At 46.8% G+C, this 21,006-nt stretch overlaps 1 protein-coding gene across 3 annotated transcripts in view; it reads right to left on the reverse strand.

Annotated features, from left to right (window-relative positions):
* Kcns3 (potassium voltage-gated channel modifier subfamily S member 3) overlaps window positions 1–13,899 on the reverse strand; it is a 46,241-nt gene extending 32,342 nt beyond the window's left edge. The window contains exons 1-2 of one of the 3 annotated variants that reach the window (XM_076559676.1): window positions 12,938–13,096; window positions 7,540–7,629 (exon numbers count right to left, since the gene is read on the reverse strand). The gene's annotated coding sequence lies outside the window, so the exon portion shown is untranslated. Of the gene's footprint in view, window positions 1–7,539; window positions 7,630–12,937; window positions 13,153–13,694 lie in introns of those variants that run through there. The other 2 variants (XM_015989800.3, XM_006996435.4) reach the window with 2 other exon arrangements.
* Between the last annotated feature and the right edge of the window lie 7,107 nt (window positions 13,900–21,006).

The following is a 21,006-nucleotide window of genomic DNA, read 5'->3' on the forward strand; positions in this document are numbered from 1 at the left end:
GTTCATGCACACATACATACACACACGGGACAGAGTGAGTGGGCCCAGAACCACTGAAGCCTTCTACTCAGGGAAATGAGTAGAAGGACACATCATTCTGCCTCTCTTGCTGATGACTTACTTGTCTGTCCTTATAAACCAGGCTCTTGTCCCTAACAGACTTTATCCCCCTAAACGAGCATGGGAATAATATACAGGACTTTTTATCACCACACACTGTGTGAGAAGCTACAGAATGTCTACAAAGTACCAGGGGTCACCAAAGAGAACTAGTGCAGATAGCCTTCTAACAGGGCCTTTCTCTGAAAAGATTTTCTTAAAGGCCTATGTGTACATTGCTTACTTTTTGCCAAGCACTGCATGAATTACTTTACAGATGCTGCATTGTGCAAGATAAATGTTATTATTGTTATTCTCATTCTTTGAATGAGGAAACCAGGACTACAGAGGTTAAAAAGCATCCTCAACCAGAAGAGGCGGGGATTTGATTCAAAGCCACGGGAACAAGGTGCTGTAACCACTCTGCTGCTTCCTAGCAGTGTGACTTGAGCTTTTCATAGATAAGACAGACAGACAGACGGACAGACAGAGTCTTAGTTAGGGCTTCTATTGCTGAAATGGAACACCAAGACTAAAAAGCAAATTGGGAGTAAAAGGCTTACTTAGCTAACACTTCCATAGCCCTGTTCATCATTGAAGGAAGTCAGGACAGGAACTCAAAACTCTGGACACAAGAGCTGATACAGAAGCCATGGAGTGTTACTGCTTACTGGCTTGCTTTCCCTGGCTTGCTCAGCCTGCTTTCTTGTAGAATGCCAGCCCAGGGATGGCACCACCCACAATGGTTTGGGCTCTCCCCCATCGATCACTAATTAAGAAAATGTCTTAAAGCTAGATCTCATGGACACATTTCCTCAACTCAGGCTCCTTTTTCTCTAATGATTCTAGCTTGTGCCAAATTACCATAAGACTAGTCAGCACATATGGATACATAGCAAATAGACAGATGATAGATAGATAGATAGATAGATAGATAGATAGATAGATAGATGGATGGATGGATGGATGGATGGATGGATGGATGGATGGATGGATGGATGGATGGATAGATAGATAGATAGATAGATAGATAGATAGATAGATAGATAGATAGATAGATAGATAGATAGATAGACAGCCAACCCTAGTTACTTCTCTCATTGCTGCAATGAATTTCCTGTACAAAGCTACTTAAGGAAAGAAGGGTTGGTTTGCCTTACAGTTTGAAGAGAAGTCCATCATGATGGAGAAGGCACAGGGGCGGGTGTGAAAGACAGCAAGCTAAGTCCACAGGCAGGAAGCAGAGGGTGATGACTACTAGTGCTCAGCTCCCTTTCTCCTTGTTTTTTCCAGTTCAGGACCCCAGCCCACTGAACGGTGCAATGGGTCTTGTCACCTCAATTAACCTCCTCTAGGTCATCCATCATAGGCTTTTCTCCTAGATCAGCATCACAGATAGTAGATACATAGGTACACAGATAATTAACAGATCAATAATAAAAAACATTCTAATACAGACACACAGATACCTGATGGGTGATAGACAACAGTGACTAATAGTACCTACCATCAAGCATGTCTCAATAGGCTAAAATGAACATCATATTGATATCAGCGTCTGGTGTGCTGTAAGTTCTGCATCAACGTTTATTATTTTTTATCACTGAGTACTATAAGAACCCTAAGAGTCATCTAAATAAGAACTGGAGTTCTAACAACATAAGAGTTTCCCCCACGTATCTGATGCAAATCCCTTCGGCTCTGGGCACACACAGGAGAACTCCCTGAGGACTAGGCCTGGGGAATAGCAGGGTTGGTCCTTAGGGACCTTGTTTTCTCAGTACATTCCAGGCATCCCTGGCTCCACTTCTGCAAATAATCATCTTGAGTTTCATCCCACTCCCTTTTAACTCAGTGGGAAAGACTAAAGTGAGCCTTTAGAATGGTGTGATATAGGCCTTGGGCATCTCTTACATCCTTTGAGGATCCTTGAACAGATACATTAGGAACTGGTTGTGATGAGCCAACACAAACATGATTTTCTGTTTTTCAAATGCTTCCAGGATGCTCCTAGTATCAAAGAAGAAGGTACAGTGCCCCACCTGGAATAAGCAGAAGCCAGGACCCTCCTGAAAAAGCTGGAAGTCACTTAGTTGATGGAGCACGTAACTAGCTAAGCCCATTCCACCTGCCCACCCAATGGCTTCACTGTAGGAAAGAACTGGAAGACACTCCATTGACAGAGCATGTCACTAGATAAGCCCACACCACCTGCCCACACTATGGCACAAACAAGAAACTGGCAGCAGGAACTTCCAGGGACACCCCTAGCTTCATCATCCACCCAGATAACATCCAAAGGAGGACAAATAACTACCCCCGAGAAAATGTGTCAAAAGGAAGCAGATATGCCGCAAAAAAATTCCACTCAACCCTCTCCAAGAATCTTCCATTCCTTTCCTTAGAGAAAAAGCTGTATAAGGAGGAGGAGGGTGTGTGTGTGTGTGTGTGTGTGTGTGTGTGTGTGTGTGTGTGTGTGTGTGTGATTTTGTTATTTCAGACATCAAAGAACAGAGGCCCCTCTCCAATGCCTCTCAAATCACGAAGTAGGTAAGTGAATGATGTCATCATGTTCTCACTAATGCCCATACCCTGCGGCCAGAGGAACTTCTCTATACACAAGTCAAGATGTAGCCATTACCTATGTACACCTTCAGGGAAGAGCATGAACTCACTGAACATCAGGCAAGAGCTGCTTCCTACTTAGCTGGCCTCAGCATCCAGCAGTCTACTTCAAGGCCACCCCCTGTTGCAGCCTTAGTAGACCACTTACCATCCCCAGTGATACAAATATTCTCCCATTGGTTCCAAATCATTGAACCAATTCCCTCTAAGGGAATCTTCTTTGTAGGTAAAGTTCTGTCTTCAGGAAATCAGCTGAAGGGGCTGGGGAGATGGCTCAGCAGCTTAAAAAAAAAAAAAAAAAAAGCACCGGCTGCTTTTCCAGAGGACTTGGGTCTGATTCCCAGCACCCACAAGGTGACTCACAAACATCTATAACCGCAGTTCCAGGGGATCTGACACTCTCCTCTGGCACACAAGTGTACACAGACATACAGACAGACAAAATAGACATCACACTTCCATGTACGTCCTGCTCCCTTCCCCCAACACACACAGATCCAGTATTAAACAGGTACCCCTACAAACCTGTGCCTGGAGAACTCATTTCCCAGCAACATCCCTGACATTTCATGATATCAGTGTCTGATTCACAACAGACAAGTGGGAGAAGTCTGGTGGAAATATGACTAAATGAATGGTGTACTTTAAAAGAAAAAAAAAGCAATGGAGGCGGGAGGCACGGCTCAGTCTGCAAAGCGCCGCTCTCACAAGCGCCACTCTCACAAGCGTGAGGACCAGCGTTCAGATCCTAAGGCACACATAAAGAGCTGAGCCTGGCAGCGAGCACCTGTAATTACCACCCTGGGGAGGTAATGGTGAGAGAATTCCTGGAACTCAGAAGCCAGCTAGTCCTAGCAGAATCAGTGAGCTCCAGGTTCGTGAGAGACCCTGCCTCAAAAGACAAGGTGGAGAGTGATGGCGGAAGGCACTGTCTTCAATCTCTAGGTACATACACACACACACACACACACACACACACACACAAATATAACAAAATTAAGATTTAAAAATGAGCTTCCCTGATCAAAATGGAGAGGAGGAGTAGACAAGGCTACTAAGTAAGTGTCTTCTTACCAAACTACCTTTCCTGGGACTCCGGTGAGTGTGTTAGGAAGCCATAATTAAGTGCGGTTCGCCTTCTGCTGCTATCGAAACACCTGAGACGAAGTAATTTATGAAGAATGGAGGTTCTTTAGCTCAGAGTCCTTGAGGCTGGGAAGTCCAAGAGCCATGGTGCAACGTGTGACGAAGGCTACTGTCTGCAGGACAGCCCGGCAGGAGCTGCACGGAGTGAGCCACAGGAAGTGTGCAAGGTCGTGTGTCCCCCTCCCTCCTTGCAAACACACCGATGCCGTCGCATGGGTTCCATCCACATGACTTCCTCGAATCCTAATGACCTTCCAAAGATGCCCCACACCCCCAAATACCCTCCACACTGGGAATTCCAGTCAGCTCCTCCGCACTCTTGATAGCGTCACAACTACAGCTGCAAAATGTGGATTTTGAGGGTCCTACGCAAGCCACCATGTAAGCTGCTGTCTCTCTGTACCCAGTCTGAGCCTCTGACATGTGATGGCATTTCCAGAGAGTTTCAGGAAGAAAAAAAAAATGTTTATGGCTGCTAAACGAAAACAGAGTGTGTTTGCCAAACCATAAATCCTCAGTATATTTACAATGAAATTCTCAGAGGGCCCAAGTGTCTTTTGCTGTAGCAAGTTGCCACGGTGACTACTCTGTGCAGTGAAAAACAAGTTTTACTTAACTTCTTAAGAGATATAATAAAGTTAACACGATGGCTTGTGTAAGTAGCCGCACCACTATTGAAAAAGAAAAGGGGAGGGAATGAGTTCACGCTTCAAAACATCCACATCCAGGTAGGTGCTGCAAGCCATCCTGGAAGGATGCTTTTGATGCTCTGCCCAGTCAGCTGCGACGAACTCTACACTTTATGAATATGGAAACAATTATAAAATAATGAGATCCCAGGCAATGCAAGTTGTAAAAAAAAAATCTTTTAATTTGGCTTATTAAAATTAATACTCATACTTCCTCTCTGCTAACTCATTCCTGATATGCAGCTACCTCTCTCTGGGTTTCCCCCGAACAAGATATAAGGGAGCTAGAAGGCAAAACCAATCTGAAGAGTGCTGTGTTCGCCAGCCAGCGGGGGCATTGGTGGCTCAAGGGCTAAGCTTCCCTCCTGGGCCACCATATTGCAAGAAAATCTTCACCACACAGGAAACTGAATGCATACTGAACAAACAAAACGCGGGTGCCCCAGAGTAAAATGGGAGCGGCTTTCTTAACCCAATTTGCACAAAGGTTCACGTCTGTCTGCCTCCTACTTAAAATAAGTAGGGAAATTCACAACCAATCTACACTCGCCCATTAGAGAAGTTCCTAAAGAAATTCCTGCAGGCAGGGTGGTAAAGGAATGTTCACGAGGTAAATTTGGATAACAGTGCAGTACTCTCTAAGGTCATCTATTTGTGTCAAATCAGCTAAACAGTTGACACCCATGAGCACTGTTTAAAAATCTCTGTGTCGGGGGGTCTGCAGCATGAGGTCATCCCTCTTATGGTGGTTCCAATGAGAACTGTCCCCCATCAGCTCAGGTATATGAACACTTGTAAACGGTTGTTGGCACTCTTAGGAGAAGCTGTACAGCCTTGCAAATAAATAAATAAATAAATAAATAAATAAATAAATAAATAAATAAATAAATAAAGTACATTACTGAAAGTGGGCTTTAAGATTTCATAGTCTCGCCCACTTCTAATTCACTCTCTTTGCAACACATTTATGGTTGAAAGTGTGATCTGTTAGCTTCACACTCCATCTACCTACATCTATGGCTCCCCTACTCTTATGGACTCCCCCTCTGGAACCATGGGCCAAATAAACTCTTCCTTATGTAAGTTGCTCTTGGTTATAGTGTTATATCACAGCAGGAAAAAAAAAAAAAAAAAAAAAAAAACCGTAACTGATGCTTTGTCTTACAAGAAAAAGTTCTTTCCTCCTTTCTATACCACAGAGTACCCAAGTCCCAGAACGGATGATCGTATGCTAAACAGCCTAAAGCTGGGCCCCCATGAAAATGGATGAAAATGGATTCTGAGCTGTTCCCACTGAGGGACAGGTAAAGGCTAAATATGCGCTCCAGGGCTCTTAACTCTATTGAAAAAAAATGACTGATTAAAAAGCAATAGCCCCATTAACATTTAGGGCCATATAGCGAAACTGTATATACCATGCTTTTCATTTTTACCATCCCATATGAAAGGTCCTAGCTGATGAGGCAACATATGTAACACCTTCCAGAACGTAAGTCTAGAAGAGCTGGGAAAAACTCAGTGTTCATGACCAAAAAGACACAGCACACTGACATTCACTCTCAAACAAGCATAAGACGTCCATGTGTCTGCTTAAAGGGCAAAGTTCTCAAAGCATAGAAAGGAAGTTCCATGGGGCCTTCCCAACAAAGAAAAACACTGTCATCTAGTCCAGGAACTGTCCTTAGAGTATTAAAGATTGTTTGCCTTTGTATTTATTATACATACTCCACAAGTTTCAGAAGGTGGTGACAAAGGATAATGGGATTTGAGGAGATGGTAAAAGGATACAGGGGATATTGGTGGCTTTTTATGTTTGGGCAAAGACAGCGGTAAGCTAATAGACATGGATGGGTGAATGGATGGATGGATGGATGGATGGATGGATGGATGGATGGATGGGTGAATGGATGGATGGATATGGAGATAGATAACTGACAGATGATAAAAATAAATACATTATTGATTGATAGAGATAGAAGATCAATTAAGAGATGATAGATAGAGCCATAAATACATAGATAGGTAGATTGGTATATATATGCTAGATATATGTCAGGTATATAGATGAATGGATGGATGCTAGGTAGATGCCAGAAAGATGATATATGACAGCTAGAGAGACAGACAGACAGACAAGCAGACAGACGGATAGATAAATATGAGACAGAAGATAGATGATAAATTAACACTATCTTATGTGACATGTTCCTTTATACTTCTGTCGCAGAAGAAATCGATTTTAAAAAACAAGGTGGCTCAACCCCAGAACACAATCTCATAGCTGTTGATTAGCCAGGTAAAATCTAATCATCAAGGTGATCAGAAGTAACTGTTGTTCATACACATAGGCTAGCAGCATGTCCCTACTACAAACTCATTCACATCTTCCCCCTGCCCACTGACTAAGCCATGATACCTTGACCTTAGCTTAAAAGCCACAGTATGATCCAGCTGCCAAGGCTCCAGGCTTCTCCCAAACATTCTCCTACAGCCTTCTCCCAAGGCTTAGCCCTCAATCCTCAACATGGGATTCTCTTGCCCAACCCTTCCTAAATGAATTCCTATTCATCCCTAAGAGTGAAATGTCTTCTCTTCAGTGGTCTCATGAAGTCCCTACACTTATAAAACTGGCATCATAAAAACCCACAAGACAACCACTGCCTGCTGTGTGTTATTTATTGACCTCAGAGACCAGAATGCAGAAACATCCTTGCCAAAACCCAGGCAGTTTCTCAATCCGATACACAAACCACAGCCTTTAACCACAAAGTCTGCCATCTCTTTGGCCAGTTATAACCTTTACCTCAAATAAATCATAGGGAATACTTTTATGTTTACCTTGGCACATGAATCAGAGTTTAAGAAAGCCCGACTTCTCCATAGCAGGAGAAAAGTAAAAAAAAAAAAAAAAAAAAAAAAAAAAAAAAAAAAAAGAGGCAAGTGTATCCAAGCTCCCAGCTCCAGTCGGCTGGCTACTTACTAGGGAGACAGAGATGGGTACATCTCCGAGTTTGAAGCCAGCCTGGTTTACATCCAGTTTCCAGGACAGCCAGGGCTATATAGAGAGACCCTGTTGAAGAAACAGAAGACAAAAGATGAGGAACAGGAGGGAGAGCAAGAGGAGGAAGAGGGAGGAGGAGGACCATTAGGAGGAAGAGATCTTAACACAGCAAATAGATTAAATGATTCTTTGTATCTATTTCAGTTCTATGGTCCTAGCTCATTCTTACTACCTATAACTTTAAAGGGAACACTGGGAGCTCTTTCTTTAAGGAACGGTGGGATAATGGTGACTTTCATGATTGACCTTCAGGTCAGTATACTTTGCTAACCCTGATGTGATAGTTAGTTTATATGTCAACTTGACTGGGTTACTGGGTACCCAGCAATTTAGTCAAACAGTATTTCCAGTGTTTCCATTGGAGATTTTGAATAAGATTCACATTCAAACTGATAACAAATTGCCATCCATTGTGTGTTGGCCTCATCAAATTACCTTAATGTCTGTCTCTCCCTATGCAGGTGCATGCACACACACACACAAGCACACGCACACCTGCCTTCTCTCTTCCATATCTGTCACCTTTACTACAGTATACCCAGCTCCTAGCATAGTATACATCACCAGGCAGGTACTCAAATTCTTGTAGGTCAGATATCTGACCACATACATTAATCATTAGTTTTAATGAGCATCTAGGAGGTGCTCTGCTAACAGTAAACAGGACATTTCATTCATTTGGAAGGTCCCCAAGCTCACTGAAGCCAGCTGCTATAAACACTGATTGCTTAATTGTAGCGCTGTTGGCTAAAAGCAAGCAGACCATAAGCCTTTATCATTCAACACTTGTGCAATTAAAGACAATATTTACACAGTATGTCCTCCAAGAAAACCGTGATCTAAGGCTATGCAGGATTCCAAAGAAAGCGAGACAACCCTCACCCCAAACAAAGAAGAAAAACACTACAATCAAGATTAGTAACTATTTTTAAGTTATTATAACATGCTCATCCTGAGAAGTTTCAAAAGACGGTGAAGCTGGTGGAATATTCCACCTAACATACACAAAATCTGGCTTTGATTCCCCAGCTCTTCATAAATGGGGCACAATGGTGCATGCCTCTCATCCTAGCACTCAGGAGGTGGAGGCAGGAAGTTCAAGGGTTTAAAATTATGGCCAACTACATAATAAGTCTGAGGTCAACCTGGGATCCTTAAGACCCTGTCTTAAAAACGAAAGAAGAGGAAATGAAAAAAAAAAAAAGTTGGCTTCAGAATAAAATTCAGATTCAGCCACCTCTAAGGACTCTCCATTGGGGACGAGAAAGAAGTGAGGCGGAAAGATACTGGATTTGGAATGCAGAGAGACTGGGCTATGTCTACTGTAAGACTTGTCCCCACCATCCCGCCATCTCTATCCTGCTGTGACTTATCACAATCAAGATGCTGTGAGGACTTTGATGAGACAAGCCTGAGGAAGTTCATCTGAACCCTAGGGTAGGGAATGTGGCTGTCACTGTGACTCTAACCAGGTAGTACAGTTAGCATCCTGAGTTGTCCTACTTGTGGGCATATTTACCTTGAGTCTCCAGATCCACAGATATCACATCTCAGATGCCACCTGCCCTCAGTGCCCGAGGCTCTGAACTTAATGAATTTGACTCAGGGATGAAGTAGTCTATGATTTTTCTCGTTGTCTCATATGTTATCTGGAAACAACCATGATGTGTGCCTAGCTGGTGATTTTTAGGTCCTGCTTCCCTTCCGTCCAAGTCAGCCGGTCAGAAGTCCATTGAGAAGCTGAGTCAGACAGACAAGAGCTTTTAAATTCTAAGCTTCAAGGTGCCTCTTAAGGTTGAGACACAGAACGTGAAGTCACTTGATAACTACCGGCCTCCTCTACCAGTCACTTCGCCAAACTCAGTCTGAGATCCCACTACAGCGGAAGTACAGCGTGGAAGCCTGGGGACTAGACACAGGGTACTGAGCCTCACCGGTGGCTCCTCAGGCAGACTGCTGTGGACAGACCTGGGCTTTACATTTTCCTAGCTGGGTGGCTTGTCTCGTCCTTCTCATGTAAAACAGAGCAATGATTAAAGCCTACCTCCTGTGGTCGTCCTCAGAAGGAAAGGAGTTAATACATGTAAAAAGCCCTTAGCCTTTAAGGTAACAATATTAGCAATCTAAATCTTTGGAGCTAAATAGAAAGGACGTGGACAAGTGACCTCTGTCAAGGAGCCGCCAAAGAAGCATTTACCGGGGTTGGTAGTCTGTTCTCTTTGATTGATGTCTCCTTATACATATTTCACACAGAGGCCTGGGGATGTAGCCCAGTTGGTAGAGTGCCTGCCCAGCAGACAAGACGCCCTGGGTAGATCCCCAGCACCACATAAACCAGGCATGGTAGCAAGCATCTGAAATTCCAGTACTCAGAGCTCAGTCATAAATTCAAGGTCATCTTTGACTATATAATGAGTTTGAGACTAGCCTGGACTACATGAGATCCTGCCTCAAAATTTTAAAAAAAGTTTTAGAAAAGATAGGTCTCACTCACTCGTGACATTCTAAGGACCCACTATGCTGGTGCCTGAGAAGCAGGAACAATAATACAACCCATCTTCCTCTCTGCCTGAACCTACCCTAGAGAGCTATCCTTCCCTCCTACTGAAACCTCAGGCCACCATCTGGCTGGCCTCCATCAGACTCAGGAAGCACCTAGAGAACCCCCCCACCCCACCCACCCCCCACCCTCCCCACCCCCCCCCACCCACCCCCACCCCCGCACTGCAAGCTCCCCCATCAAAACTGCAGGGAAATAAAGAACGCAAGCCTTGCATCTTCACAGGAGACAATCCCCAGGAGAGCACCTAGCAGAGGATCCAGCCAATCTCTGTAGGCAGCCAATAAAGGTTATCTATTTAAAATGTTCTCTATTTTAAAAGGAAGAGGAGGAGAGCCCTATGGTACCTGCGTTTCCCCCAGGCGAACACACATCCCAATGCCACACGCCACGAGAGAGCAGAGGGAAATCTGTGGAAGAACAGAGAGATGCCGCGCCATTTCTGTAAAGGGCTACAGTGCAGGGAAGACTTCATCAGACGGAAGGACAGGAATCTCCTTCTCTCCCCTTCCCAAGAAGAAAAAGGGGAGGAGAGAGAAGACCCTTTGGTGGGGCTTTGCTGGTAAACCTAAATGTGATACTCTCTTAAATATCAATTTGTCACAGTCTAAAATCACGTAGGAGACGGGCCTCTGAGAAGGTCTGTGAAAGGTCATCTCAGTTATAGTCACTGATGTGGGATGACCTGTCCACAGTGGGCAGTGCCATTCCTTGGCCTTGGGGTCCTGGACTCAATGAAAAACCAAAAAGCTAGCCAAACACTGGTATACATGTACTGATCCATCTCTCTTTGCTCTTGACTGTGACTATAATGTGACCAGTTCTCTCAGTCTCAGGCTGCTGTGACTTCTCTGTCACAATGGACTAGAACGATAAGCCACAGACACGTTCAAGTTGTTTTTGTGGGAGTAATTTATCGCAGTATCAGAAAAGAGCTAAGATAACCAGTTCTGCACCTGGGTTTTTTTAGCATTTTAACATTGCTGAGCATATCCAAGACAGCTTTGGACTTCCCAACTCGCTCTCCTAGGCAAACCACACATCTAGGCTGCCTTCACTCGTGGCTGTGTTTAGCAGTGTGGCCTCCCACCCAAAATCCCATTAGCTTCTTTAGCATGTTCACAGTATGCTTTCGACTCAAGAGATCTTGTCGCCTCAATATAACTTTGTCCTGCTCCTCCCAACACTGGCGACCTCTAGTCCTGAAACCACAGTGTAAGAGGAGAAGGAAGGCAATACTGTGAGGGAGGAGAGAAGCAAGACTAACTCGGGCATCCATCCCTGCGGCTGGCCACGTGCACACTGAATGAATAGGCCTCCTCAAAGAGCTCAGGGCCCAGGGAAACAGTTCAAGTACACCATCAGCAGATATTCTGGCAAACCAGGACCTTTAGCGGGAGGCAAGGTGCAGGGGGGAAATGTTTGCTTCCTGCTTTACCTGGGCAGGTATTTGCAAGGAGTCCAGAGGAGTAACACACAGCCCCCAACCGGCGGTTATGCAAATAGGATATGCAAACACATGCAAAGCGTGCGAAGGCTCCTATCTCATTTCCCTCTTCACCTGTCTCGCTCCCTTCAACAAAGTGAAAGAGAAAACTCAACAGCTTGGAAGAACCACAGAGCCACTCTCCCAGTAGGACCAGAAGGAACACCCCCGCCCCTCTCCTTAAGCACCAGGGCTCCTCAAGTCCCTCTCATGGGTGAAGGGAGTTCTTGGCGGAATTCTGTCCTTGCCAAAGGCCTCCCAAATCAAACTATCACCTTGGTCTCTCCAGACGAGACGGGTGTAAGGAAGGAGAAACCGAGGACGCAAAGGGTGCTCCTCTCCTAAATCGGACAGGAAGGGACGGGGGGGTGGGGAAGAGAGGGGCACAAGGGGACATAAGCTCTGCAATGCGAAAGGCGCCCCAGCCAGGCTCGCCGCGGCCCCTGCCGGCGGGTCTGGCAAGTTCCAGGCACCTCCTGAGGAGGTGATGGGAGCCACCAGCAAGGATGAAAGAAATTAAGAGTTCCTGACCCTGCCGGCCCACCTCGCGCCACTACCTCAGATTCAATTGCGGAAACTCTGGAGACAACTCCACATGGGCCCAGTGACCCCCCAAGCCGCCCCACCTAGAGCGCACTGACTGTCTCCCGGCGCAGCGCTGCACCAGGGCAAGAGCCCTGGGTACGCTTTTGCCTGCAACTGTCGTGGGGCGCCTTGCAACACTGCAGGGCAGAGGGGAGGGGGAGAAAAGGCAGAGAAGGCGGAGCAGGAGGCCCGGGAAACACTAACATTTGCCAGGAAAGCGCCTCCTCCCGAGAAAGGAAAGGAAGGGCTTCCCGGCTTAGGAAACGCCCCGGGGATGCCCCCCTACGCGAGGTGCCGCCTTTCCCTGGCTCACCCATTCTCTAACCTCCAGTCGGTCCTCCACTTCACCTCTTACCCCAAAAGCTGGTCCTAGCTCCCTTCCGAGGGCGTCCAAAGAGACCCACACTGGGTTTGGGCAGTCTGCAGCTTGCGCAACAGGCAGAGCCCGGGCTCCAGCGACGGCGGGCTCCCAGCTCCGGGACTGGAGGATGGGGAGGAAGCCGCAAGCCAGGCGCCCAGCAGGATGCCAAGTCCCTAGTCAACACAGACCTGTGCGGTCGTGCACCCCGCGACCTGAGCCACCAGGGACTGGAACAGCAAAAGGTGGGGGAAGGTGCAATAAAGTTGAGGGGTCGCATGGAGAAGTGTCACGGGCGCACGGGGGAGGTGGGAACCCGAGCAGGTACCTGCAGGAGTCTGGAGTCCTGGCGCGTCTGGCTGGCTGGGCTCTGCAACGTCGCCGGCCCGCGCTGCAGGGATCCGGCCTCGCCGCGCGGCCCCGCGCCCGCCGCCGCGGCGGCAGGAGAGCGGGTTAGCCCGCGCGGGTCGCTGAGTCCACGGATCCCGCCCGGCCGGAGCTGGGTGCCTAGAGAGGCGGGCGGGACCGGGCGGGGCCAGTGTCTCAGTCAACGCCCCGCTGCTCTGCGCTCCTCCCGCCGCCTGGCGTCCGGCTCTCCGCCAGGGTTCCCCCGGCCCAGGGCGCGGCGCGGCGCTCGCGGGCGGACAGATGTGGACTGGTGGGGTCCCACCACCAGCCCCATGCACCGATGGTTGGACCCAGACACAGCAGTGCAGGACTTGCATCGCGATTCAGGCCCAAGTGCAGAGTCACCTCGGGAGTGTCCCGCCCTGCCCCAAAGGGAGGTCAAGGTCACGTCCCACGCCTCCCACCTTGCGCGCGCCTGGGAAAGATCCGCAGTCCGGCCAAAGAAAAATGACCTCTCCGGTGGCCCGAGCAAAATGCCTCTCGAAAGTCGTGGCCAGAGCAACACTTTGCAAAATTTGCCGGGATTTTCTTGGGCTCTCACGAGGCCCCAACTTGTTTTACAACAAAGTGTGAAGGAGGAAACGACCCCGTTTCTGCCACTGTTTGCCACCACCCGTTCTCCCTGAAGACTCACACACAGTGTGGAACAAGATGATTTGTTCCTTTCCTCGACTTACCAAGTCAGAAGAGATGGCTGGACACATGCCCTAAGCATATGCACATCATATGGAGAAAGGAAAGAAGGGAACTGAGTGGAAAAGGGAGAATGGGAGACGGAGTCACCGGGAGATGGCTCCGGTCGGGGTTGAAATAACAACCAAGGACCTCAGCAAGGACAGCGTGTGGTCCAGAAGACATGCCTGGCCTCCCCGCACTGGCACTGAGCGAAAACACAACCAACAGCCCGGAAGAGAAATGGGACGCGTGGGGACCCACCCCCGCGCTCCCCCTCCCGCCCCCAAACTGCAGATTTTTTAAGTTGTGCAGACATGCAGCCGTTCCTCAAAGCCAGCTGCTCGGAGTTGTGGGCGCCCAGTGTTCTCAGGGTTCCCACCAGACATCACAGGTTCTGCTTGCTGGCTGCTCACAGCCCAGTGCCCCTAACCCAGGCTTGGTGACAATCGCCTCAGACAGGCGCCTAGCAAAACCAGGCATTTTTACAGTGGAAATGAAGGATTCACACAAAAGAAGAAAGATGCTTTTCTGACCTCATGTGGTGTCTGTGGGCTTTCTGTTAGTTCCTTGTTCATCAAAACCCACATTGAGAGTCAGAGGGTTTCCTGACTAGGAGAGAGAACTAGGTTTCCAAGAGGGGAAGCCTTCATCTTATTTTTTTTTATTACATTGTATTTATCTTTATGCATATGCGTGGGTGCCTTCTCACCTTAGCATGTGGAAGGGGGACTCAGAGGACAACTTTCAGGGATTGGTCCCTGCTCCCTGTGGATTGAATTCAGGCGTGGTGGCAAGTGCCTTTACCCACTGATCCATCACACTAGCCTCTAACACGGGTATCTTCAAAAGAGGTCTGGCCCAGAGGAGAGGGTCCTAAGAAGCCAGCTGAAGACACTGAAGATCCTTGCTCAGAGAAGGCAAAATGAGGATACTGGCCACAATAGAGCCTATTTGGACCTCTGTCCCTAAGATCTTCGTTATTTGGTCCCCTCAAGCCTGCCCCTCTGGAGTCACAGAAAACCCAAGGCAATTGTCTATTCTGTTCTTTGCATGTATCTGTGGAAGGTAATTTTCATAAACATTCATCATCTTTAATCTAAGATCTAAATTATTCTAAATGTTTACAGTATATCAGCATTATAGAATCAATGCTCCTGGATCTCCCCCCAGCAGTTAGCTACTTGAGCATTTTGAAAGCAGGAAGTTTATCCCCCAAGTCCAGCCTTGCTTGCCTCGGAAGGACAAGGGCAAATCATCAGTCTGCGGCCTGCAGAAGGCATCTGCAGGGCAGAGTAGGCAGTGAGTCCTTTTCCTGAGGTCTGGGTGGCACCCATGAATAGGAGAGGGGGTACAATCAGACATGGTCAGGGAAGGTCCCTTCAGGAGCCAGTCACAGAAATGGTGAGCATGCTAGAGCAGGGTGTGTGGAGCCACTGGTCTGAGTCAGTGGGTCTGCCACTGAATCCCACGGGGAGCCATGAGGTTCTTCAGTTCTCATTTGTCACCTATACGGGAAATTCCTTCCCCACCTGCTGCCCAAGTAAAGTACATGAAGCAGGAAAGCGGAAGGCGAATTTGCTTCAGAAAGTTTCTCTCTCTCTCTCTCTCTCTCTCTCTCTCTCTCTCTCTCTCTCTCTCTCTCTCTCTCTCTCTCTCCATACCATGAACTCATACACTCATATCCTTCCTCCACTCACCCAAACGTGTCCTTGATTTTTTTTCATTCTCCAAGTCCAAGTGGCAGAAAGCCAACTTGACCCCACTCCTGAAGGTAAGATAGTTAGTACCAGCTCATCTCTTGAATGGGGACGGGTCTACCCGTGAGAATGAAGATCTCAGGCATCGGGATAAGGAGTGAGTGTACATTGATAACAATGGCCAACATTTGTTGAGTTGGTGCCTCTGACTGATCCCCGCTCTTGACCCAGCAACATGAACTCACTATAGCCAACGTGAGTGCATAAAACACCTCCCCCAAACAAACCACTAGGCTATTTGGGTCTGCCCAACTGCCCAGTCCTTCCCTCCACAGACAACTGGTTGGACTCCATTAACCATTAAGATCCTCCAGGAGGTTGCTTCTCCTTCATGGGTTAAGACTCTCATCTCCACCAGACCTCAGCACCCTATGCTCCCCCGTTGCACAACCCCTAACTTGCTGGCTTTTAACTGTTTATCTGCCAGTAGGGAAGGAGCTCCTTGGTGACCACATCTCAGGGACCTTCTGTAGGCTCTTCATGTGTGTGCAGTGAATGACTGAAGGCTCTGTCACGGGGCCCTGCAAGTCCCATCTGCTCCTCGTGGGTACTTAAATCTTTTGTTTCTATGCTGCCTTTTGCCAGGTAGAAAGAAAACACCAGCCATCACAACTCTCCTTTTGCCTCGTTGCTGGGAAGCTCGGAACTAAATTTATATAAATTAAATTTAGCTCTTAATTAGCTGAAGTGTTCTTGCTCCAGATTATTTCAATGATGATCATGCCTCTTTCACAAAACAATGGTACACTTACCTATTGCCTTATGATGTAGTATTTTGTTGTTGTTGTTGTTGTTTTAACAGACCTTAAAGTTTTATGTTCTTAAAGGTCCAAAGATTCAAATTCCAGTTTTCCTCTGCCTCTGATAAGCTCGGCAATATTTCTTCCCTGGCTAGCTGTTTGGGTTTGGACCATATGATATTCATGGTCTTTGCCAGCTCTAAAAGCTTTATACTTCTATAGATAAAAGGAGACAGTTTATAAATTGTTAATGAAAGAACCCTATGACAGAATATGGCTCAAGCCTCTAGGCACAAAGGAATGTACCCCTCAGGTACCTGGAGACACCCTCCCAGGGTCCCAGAGAGCCAGCCGAGGTGAGTCCTCCAGAGTATACAGAAAGCCTTGGTTAATATACTACACTGCATTCCCTGGGAGTATCCTTTGCTCACTTGGCCAAAACGAAGACTTTGACAAGTTAGGCCATGAGATGCCCTAAGGGAATGGCCTTTCAGATGGCTGCCACTTGACTTCTCCCCACCTCTCCAGCTTTTCACATCTTTCTGTCTGCATTACTCAGCCCCTCGTCAGACTTCCTGCTTCAGCCATCCTGACCTCTGAGTCTTGGCCTTGCCTCTACCCTGATCCTTAATGCTTCCCTTCTGCGCTTAAAAAATAAAAATTAAAAAAAAAAAAAGCATACTTCCCCTGCAAAGTAAAGCCTGATGTTACTTCTCCGAAATGGCTTTCTCTCACTCACTCTTGGGGTGCAGATGCGAACTGTCCCCCACCGTTTTGAATGTTGAATGTTGTTGCTCAAGACCCTGCTGAGAGTTAAAGAAGCTTATGGGATGGGTTCTAGGTCTTGGGGTAGGAAGGTGCCCCCCAGTTCTTTCCTTTCTCTCTCCCTGTTTCCTGCTCCCATGTACACTCCAACCACCACGTTGTTCTACCTTGCCACAAGCCCGGAAGCAATGTGGCCCAGAACACTGAAATGTGAACTAAAACCATCAGTCCCTTTAAAGTCATTTGTGCCAAAGTTTTGGTTGGTTGGTTGGTTGGTTAGTTGGTTGGTTGGTTGGTTGGTTGGTTTTCACAGAAATTAGAAAAGTAAGTGCTACTGAAAAATTAGTTCCAGGAGCAAGGTCACAGCTGTCACTAAACCGTGTAAATGGTTTAGGGGAGGGGATCATTTGGAAGAGTTTGGAGATAGGGGCTTAAAAATGTTCGAGACCCTTGTAAACATAGCTTAACATGACCTTGTGTGGAGGTTTGAGAATATCGGGACTCGGACAAAATGTGGTTGGAGGGACGGGGCTCTCCTGGAGCAGCTTTTGTAAACATCCACAATGCCACCGTCGTCAGGTCATAGAGGTATCCACCCATATTTCAAGGATCCGTTAGGAGGCCAAACAATGTAGGGCAACGTCAGAATCCCCAACAGGAATCTGTTGAGAGGACAGTGTATAATAAGCTGCAATAGGGACGTCAGGATGTTAGAGATGCCGAGCACACGGAACAACTGTCAAGGAAAGGCAGAGGCAAGAATGGAGTGGGCCAAACATAAAGGTCTTATGGGCTATAGCCATCAAGGCCATAGAAGGGGCTTTCTAGAAAATCCTCAGGGGCTCCCATCGTGACACCATATACCCTGGATGCCAGACATGGAGCTGCAGGATTTAGTGTTTGCCATGTTGGCTTTCGTTCTCACGTGGGTCTCACCCCTTGGTATTTTTATTCCTCCGTTTTGCAATGAGCATGTCTACTCTGTGCTTGTGTGTCTGGGAATGAAAACTTTCTCTTTTACTCTACAGGGAGCCACAGCCAAAGGGTTTCTGTAGGTCTCAGCAAACACTTTGGACTTGGCCTTTTGAATAAATGCTGGAACTCTAGGAGGTGGACTAGATATATTTTGCATGATGAAAAGCAAATAATCCTTTGGGGGCCAGTGGTGGAATGTTACAGTTTGAATATGAGATTGTCTCCTGGGGGCCGTGTTTTGACCAGGTGGTCTCCAGCTTAGGGTGCTATTTTGGGAAGTGGTGGAAACATCAAAAATGGTTCCTGCATGGATAAAGAAAGTCACTGTGAGCATTGCATTGAAGGTTATATCTGATCCCTGGTACCTTCTTTGTTCTGTGTATCCTATTCTCCATGAGATGAACAACCTGCTCCTTCATGGGCTGCAGCCACCATGATATTCCTCCTCACTGTGGGCCCAGAATCAAAGACCCCAAAGGCTATGGACTGAAGCCTTTGAAACCATGACCGCCTTGGTTAGGGTTTCTATTGCTGTGAAGAGACACCATGACCATGGCAACTTTTATAAAGGAAAACATTCAATGGGGGTGGCTTACATTTTCAGAGGTTTAGTCCATTGTCATCATGGTGTGACATGGTGGGATACAGGCAGACATGGTGCTGGAGAAGTAGCTGAGAGTCCTACATCTTGACTTGCAGGCAACCGGAAGTGGTCTCCAATACAGAGTGTGGTTTGAGCATGTATAAGATCTCAAAGTCCACATCCACAGTGACATTTCCTCCAACAAGGCCATATTTACTCCAACAAAGCCACACCTCCCAATAGTGCCACTCCCTTTGGGGGGCCATTTTCCTTCAAACCGCCACAATGAGCTAAAATCAATCTTCCCGGGGCTGGATAAATGACTCAGCAATAAAGAGCACTTAGTGCTCTTGCAGAGGACCCAGATTTGTTTGGTTGGTTTTCCAGCACCTTCTGTTGAACACACAACCATCTATAACTTCAGTTCCAGAAGATTCAACACCCATGCAGTGCACATAAACTAACATAGGCACACACACACATACACACACACACACACACACACACACACACACATCAATAAAGATAAACATTTTTAAAGACAAATCTTCCCCCCCCCATATCATTTATGTTAGCATTCTGTCCCATCAATGAGAAAACTGATATCCTCATGGAACAAATGTCGTTGTTTTCTCTACTCCTCCACATTATACTTCATGCAAAACTCATTAAAATTACCCTCTTGTATTACTATTCCAATTGATTGGGATTGAGTCTCTTGTGTTGAGTTATGAACTCCTTGAAGGTAGGGATGATGTGATGCCATTCATGTCAGCACCTTCAGAATCTATTACAGATGCTCAGCAGACTACAAATGAAGCAGATGCAAATGATGGATGGTTGTTGGATAGATGGATCTTCCTGAACCTGCATAGAAAGATTCAGAAAATTGCATATACATTAAGGCTGTTAACTGGGTGTTTTTGTGGGACTCCAAGCAGTAGGGAGTTGGGGGTGTCTCTGACTCTTTTGCCTGCTCTTGGAACCCTTTTCCTCCTACTGGGTTGCCTCACCCAGCCTTAATATGAAGGTTTGTGCCTAGTCTTAGTGTATCTTGTTATGCCATGTTTAGTTGATATCCCTGAGCGACCTGCTCTTTTCTGAAGGGAAATGGAAAGGGAGTGGATCTGGAGGAGAGGAGAGAGGGGTACTTGGAGGAGTGGAGGGAGGGGAAACTACAGTCTGGATGTATTATATGAGAAAAGAATAAATTTTAAAAAGAAAAAAAAATGATGCAAAAAATCAAGCTGGGGCTATCAAGGACCACTGATGTTAACTTCGTAATTTTTGCCCCCCCCCCCCCCGTGAGTTCTGCATCTTTAATAGCCTTCATTTGTGGGCTGGGACTTAAGGTCTAGCTCCTACTTCCAACTAGAAGTGTGAAGGGTATCTCCAGGGCAGAGAATGCTGCACGCATCCAAAAGGGCTTTCTGCTTTCTCAGTGGCAATATCTACAGTCAGCGCCTAAGTGACTGATTCTTCCCTCTTATCTGGAAAGATTCCAGTTTTAAACTGAAAGTCCAGCATCCCAGGAACACCACCGTCAGTCCAGGGCAAACCAGGACAGTTGGCCATCATCCTAGGTATCTTTCTGTGGAAGCTAAAATTTTCATATCCTGGCGTTTCCGTGAGCTGCAGGAAAGCATATAACTGAAGCCTTCGCAGTGGGACATCAGTGGAAATGGTGCGTTCAGTTTCTTGAACATATATCCTCAGAGAAAGTGGGGGAAGTACCACCCCCTTTTGACCTTCAGCCTCTCTGAAATGCAGAAAAGACGACAGCTGGACACAGACTTGCTATCTAGAGCCACAAGTAAAAGCCACGTAATAAGGGAGGCAGAGCAAGGACACAGGCAGGAACCGGGTCACCTGAGCCCTGAACTTTTTCTACTTGATCAAGGGGAATCAACTGGCATCTTATTTAAATTGTTGCTATTTGAAGTTTTACGTTACCCGTGGATGAATTCCGTATGCTCCTGTATGTGTACGTGTTCACGTATGCGTGCAGGTGTATGTGCATGTGTGCTCACGTTTATGTGGAGGTCAGAGGTCAACATCATGTGTCTTCTTATATTGCTCTCTGCCTCATTTTTTTTTTTAGGCAGATTCTATCATTGAGCCTAAAACTCACTGATTCAGCTAGACTAGCTGGCCTGCAAGCTGCATGGGTCCTCCTGTCTCTGGACTGGTTTGGGGGGGGGTTTTGGGGGGAGGGAGGCTTGTTGGTTTTTTTGTTTTTTGTTTTTTGTTTGTTTTTGGTGCTTTTTTTGTTTTTGTTTTGTTTTTTTGTTTGCTTGTTTTAGTTTTTCAAGACAGGGTTTCTCTGTGTAGTTTTTTGGTGCCTGTCCTGGATCTCGCTCTGTAGACCAGGCTGGCCTCAAACTCACAGAGATCCGCCTGGCTCTGCCTCCCGAGTGCTGAGATGAAAGGCGTGTGCCACCACCGCCCGGCACTGGATTTGTTATACATAAGTGTTGGCATTTGAACTCAGGTC

Source organism: Peromyscus maniculatus, chromosome 22 (genome assembly GCF_049852395.1).
Source record: "Peromyscus maniculatus bairdii isolate BWxNUB_F1_BW_parent chromosome 22, HU_Pman_BW_mat_3.1, whole genome shotgun sequence".
Classification (NCBI taxonomy): Eukaryota; Metazoa; Chordata; class Mammalia; order Rodentia; family Cricetidae; genus Peromyscus; species Peromyscus maniculatus.